Source organism: Xenopus laevis, chromosome 1L, assembly GCF_017654675.1.
Source record: "Xenopus laevis strain J_2021 chromosome 1L, Xenopus_laevis_v10.1, whole genome shotgun sequence".
NCBI lineage: Eukaryota > Metazoa > Chordata > Amphibia > Anura > Pipidae > Xenopus > Xenopus laevis.
This window is the reverse complement of record NC_054371.1, coordinates 115,089,704-115,095,498: the sequence shown is the minus strand read 5'-3', so window position 1 is coordinate 115,095,498 and position 5,795 is coordinate 115,089,704.

Sequence of the window (5,795 nt, the reverse complement as noted above, 5' to 3'; positions counted from 1 at the left end):
TCAAAATAAATATGTTAGAAGTACTTAATGCTATAGATTTATATTTTTAAAGGAAAGCTATACTCCCCAAACAATGTAGGTCTCTATAAAAAGATATTGCATAAAACAGCTCATATGTAAAACCCTGCTTCATGTAAACAAACCATTTTCATAATAATATACTTTTTTAGTAGTATGTGCCATTGGGTAACCATAAATAGAAAACTGCCATTTTAAAAAGTAAGGGCCGCCCCCTGGGATCGTACGATTCACTGTGAGCCAATTAACAGTCAGAGTTGTGTCTTTTGCTTCAACACTTCTTCCTGTTACAGTCAGAGCTGTAGTATTTCTGGTCAGGTGATCTCTGAGGCTGCACACAGACCATCACAAAATGGTGGCTCAAGGCAAGAGATGTAAAATGGCAAAATTTACTTAAATGACCAGTTTGGTAAGATTCTTTAATGTGCTACTTAATATGTTGTAAACTATCTGTTGCTTAAAGGAGAAGGAAAGGTTAAAACTAAGTAAGCCTTATCAGAAAGGTCCATCTAAATATACCAGTAAACCCCCAAAGTAGTGCTGCTCTGAGTCCCCTGTCAAAAGAAACACTGCATTTCTTTCCATCTATTGTGTACACATGGGCTTCTGTATCAGACTTCCTGCCTTCATCTTAAACCTCATTGCCTTGGGCAAGAGCATGCTCAGTTTGCTCCTCTCCCGCCTCCCCCTTCTCTGCTGTAATCTGAGCCCAGAGCAGGGAGACTCTCAGGCAGGAAGTGATGTCACACCATGTTAATACTGCAGCTCCTATCCTAAACAAACAGAGAGTTTCTAGAGCTTTTTACTCAGGTATGTTAAAACATTCTACAGAATAAATATAGCATTCTAGCTTGCACTATTGCAGCTAATCTATTGGCAATAAAATGCCTCCGTAGTTTTCCTTCTCCTTTAAGTGACCTTTGGCCCATAGCAATCCTTTTGCTGGTCTAGTGCAATTTGTATTACTTATAGTTTGTATGTTATCTTTATTATTATATTACTCTCCTTGGTTGTATTTTTCTTCCTTTTGTGATTGGCACTAGATATTAGCAATCTATAAGTTGTTTCTGTGAGCCATGATTTGACAACTAAAGTTTGTGCTGGGGGAAGGGGGAGAGAAAGGCTTGTGCTCATTCTCACTTGCCAAAGAGTATTGACTCTCTGGTAGCCTTTTTTGTCTTTATCGGGTGGTACAGTCTGTATGGCATACATTGCTAAGCCTGTATGTAAACATTTTTTGCTAATGCCATACTTCTGTATTGTTATAATCTTCAAATAAATTGAGAGCACATACCACCTTTGTGTATTTATTTTACAAGAGTGCTGAGTAATTTGTAAAGTATCAGATATAAACAATCCCTGGTAACCATTTCAAACTGTACAAGTAGACAGGCAGCTTCTGTATCTTACCTGACTGGTCCACTTTGCACTGCTAGTTCTGACTACACGCACCATTGAATCAATTCCATGACAGTTCTATGATTAACACACGTAATGAATGAGGATCATAGTGTGAAAGGCATTGTGGGGAAATGGAGTCTTGACTATAGTGAGCATCCTACTTCAGCATTGCATCAGTGGTACAGGTAGTCAGGTCAAGTTTTTATTGCATATTTTTTACTCTTTAAAGGTGACAGAGAATTTGTAAAAAATACATCTCATCTCACTATAGTAAATAATATAAGAAATTATGGTTAAAAATAAATATTACATTTAAAACTTACATAAACAACATATTTATTGAAGCCCCCAATAGATCCTCTCTAATCGTATAGATCCTCTCTCAAATTTGTTACAAATAAAACACCTACCTGATGTTGTCCATTATTCATGAGCCCCCTTAACTCTGCACTGCAATCTCAAGCTGCATGACCTCCATTATATTATCTTCTGCCTGTTCTCAGGTAAGTGACACACAAAAGTTCATTGCACAGCAAGACTACTGGATCCATACAATCAGTAATCCCCATAAAACTATATATATATTTGGTAAGCTTGGGATACAAGCAGCTTTCCAAATCAGACATATTTTCTCCATGTAATAAAATATATTTGATAGATTTGTTTATATAATGAAATGTCATATTAACATTTTTTAACATTAAAGGAATTGTTCAGTGTAAAAATAAAAACTGTGTAAATAGGCTGTGCAAAATAAAAAATGTTTCTAATATAGTTAGCCAAAAATATAATGTATAAAGTTTGGAGTGATTTGATGTATATTATGTCAGTCAGATCACTACTTCCTGCTTTTCAGCTCTCTTGGTTTACACTAACTGGTTACCCTGGCTACCAGGCAGTAACCAATCAGAGACTTGAGGGGGGGCCACATGGGTCATATCTGTTGCTTTTGAATCTGAGCTGAATGCTGAGGATCAATTGCAAACTCACTGAACAGAAATGTACCATGTGGCCCCCCCTCAAGTCGCTGACTAACTCAGAGTTATAGAGCTGAAAAGCAGGAAGTTGGATTCTGTCTGTTTTATTAGACATCTGTTCACTCCAGCCTTTATACATTACATTTTTGGCTAACTAACTATATTAGAAACATTTTTTATTTTGCACAGCCTATGCATTTATCCAGTTTTTCTTTTCACACTGAACTATTCCTTTAAGGGGGTTATTTATCAAAGGTTGAATTTTAGAGCTTTGTGAGCTTTTCTAGACCTTGAATGAACTCAAGTGAACTCACAACTTCAATGGTCTCTAATTTAAGAAAAAAGTTGAATGTAAAAAACTAAAATCAATGTAGCCGGGATGAATTCTTAAATACTAGAATTGATCGAGTTTTTGACAAAAAAAAATACTTGAGTTGATCGAATTGATCGATTTTTCGAGCGAAACCCCCAAAAACTCGAACATCATGAAGGCTATTGACATTTTCCAGTGTTTCAAGGGACCTCTGCTATTGACTTCTACATGACCTCAATAGGTTCTAGACGATGTATATTTGGATTCAAGCTAATTCCAGGGTCGGGGTATAAAAAATCTTGAAAAATTAAGAGGTTTTTTTTGTTTTCTTTTTAACTTTTTTTTAAAATAGAATAAAAATTTAACCTGAAAAATGGATTTTGACCAAAGAATAACAACTCAAATTTTTCGATCCCTTGATAAATAACCCCCCTTAATATTAAGATCTTGTTACAAAAGTGGAATAACACAAAAATAGCACATTTAGAAAGTTTACCTTACCCTCAAAAAATGTTTCTTCAGTAGGTTTGTCCCAGGAAATGCCTTGAAACTGAAAGCACCACACTCATCTCTGTGAAGTGTAAATTCACCCGGCAGTGAAAAGTCTATCAATCAATTCTAATTGATTTTACATCCTCCTGTGCATTATCAACATTATACTTGATGCATGTTATTAATAAGAGTAGAAGTGAAGAAAAGTGAAGTACAGGTACAAGACCTATTATCCAGAATGCTCGGGACCTGGGGTTTTCAATAACAGATCTTTCCATTCGAGTTGTGAGTTCATTTGAGTTTGTTCACGAATTAAAAAACTCTAAAATTCAACCTTTGATAAATAACCCCCTTAATAAACCCAATAGCGCGGTTTTTCTTCCAATGAGGGTAAATTATATCTTAGTTGGGATCACGTACAATGTACTGTAAATGTAGTCTATGGGAGATGGCCAACCCGTAATTTGGAGTTTTATGGATAACAGATTTCCGGATAACAGATCCCATACCTGTATATATATACAGTGGTGTGAAAAACTATTTGCCCCCTTCCTGATTTCTTATTCTTTTGCATGTTTGTCACACTTAAATGTTTCTGCTCATCAAAAACCGTTAACTATTAGTCAAAGATAACATAATTGAACACAAAATGCAGTTTTTAAATGAAGGTTTACGTTATTAAGGTAAAAAAAAAACTCCAAATCTACATGGGCCTGTGTGAAAAAGTGATTACCCCCCTTGTTAAAAAATAACTTAACTGTGGTTTATCACACCTGAGTTCAATTTCAAAGGTTATAAAGCCATTTCTAAAGCTTTGGGACTCCAGCGAACCACAGTGAGAGCCATTATCCACAAATGGCAAAAACATGGAACAGTGGTGAACCTTCCCAGGAGTGGCCGGCCGACCAAAATTACCCCAAGAGCGCAGAGACAACTCATCCGAGAGGCCACAAAAGACCCCAGGACAACATCTAAAGAACTGCAGGCCTCACTTGCCTCAATTAAGGTCAGTGTTCACGACTCCACCATAAGAAAGAGACTGGGCAAAAATGGCCTGCATGGCAGATTTCCAAGGCGCAAACCACTTTTAAGCAAAAAGAACATTAAGGCTCATCTCAATTTTGCTAAAAAAACATCTCAATGATTGCCAAGACTTTTGGGAAAATACCTTGTGGACCGACGAGACAAAAGTTGAACTTTTTGGAAGGTGCGCGTCCCGTTACATCTGGCGTAAAAGTAACACAGCATTTCAGAAAAAGAACATTATACCAACAGTAAAATATGGTGGTGGTAGTGTGATGGTCTGGGGTTGTTTTGCTGCTTCAGGACCTGGAACCATGAATTCTACTGTCTACCAAAAAATCCTGAAGGAGAATGTCCGGCCATCTGTTCGTCAACTCAAGCTGAAGCGATCTTGGGTGCTGCAGCAGGACAATGACCCAAAACACACCAGCAAATCCACCTCTGAATGGCTGAAGAAAAACAAAATTAAGACTTTGGAGTGGCCTAGTCAAAGTCCTGACCTGAATCCTATTGAGATGTTGTGGCATGACCTTAAAAAGGCGGTTCATGCTAGAAAACCCTCAAATAAAGCTGAATTACAACAATTCTGCAAAGATGAGTGGGCCAAAATTCCTCCAGAGCGCTGTAAAAGACTCGTTGCAAGTTATCGCAAACGCTTGATTGCAGTTATTGCTGCTAAGGGTGGCCCAACGAGTTATTAGGTTCAGGGGGCAATTACTTTTTCACACAGGTTTGGATTTCTTTTCTCCCTAAATAATAAAAACCCTCATTTAAAAACTGCATTTTGTGTTTACTTGTGTTATCTTTGACTAATAGTTAAATGTGTTTGATGATCGGAAACATTTTGTGTGACAAACATGCAAAAGAATAAGAAATCAGGAAGGGGGCAAATAGTTTTTCACACCACTGTATATATATATATATATATATATATATATATATATATATATATATATTTTTTAAAACGAAAAGATGGAAACCCTATCATTAACACAAGACATTATCAGTGAGTAGCACTCCGAAAAGAACCAGTAGGTGGGATACATTTGAAGTTGTGCTGTGGTTAGGGGACCTACTCAATCACATCAAAGCCCAGTAAAGAAACAGAGTATCTTGAGTGATGGACCCTATGCAAAAAGGATTACCACCTTGGCTTGACTACAGCAAGATGTCCACTATTAGAAAAAATACATTACTAATTTTATTTTTAGTTTGATGTAGACAATGATATTTTGAGATAGTACGGCAACTAGTCTTCATTTTTTATATCTTGTGTTTTTTTTAATTATTTAGCTTTTTGTTCAGCAACTCTTCAGTTTGGAATTTCAGCAGTGATCTGGTTACAAGAGTCCAAATTACCCTAGTAACCAGGCAGTGGTTTGTATGAGAGACTGGAAGATAAATAGGAAAGCCCTGAATAAAAAGATAAGCAATAAAAAGGACCAGTACAATTGTAGCAGTCAGGTTCAGCGAACTCCATTTAAAAGTTGGAAAGGGGCAGAGAAAGGAAAATATTAGACTAAAAGGAATTAAAGGCGTTGTCCACCTTCCAACAAGTTTTTCAGTTGAGT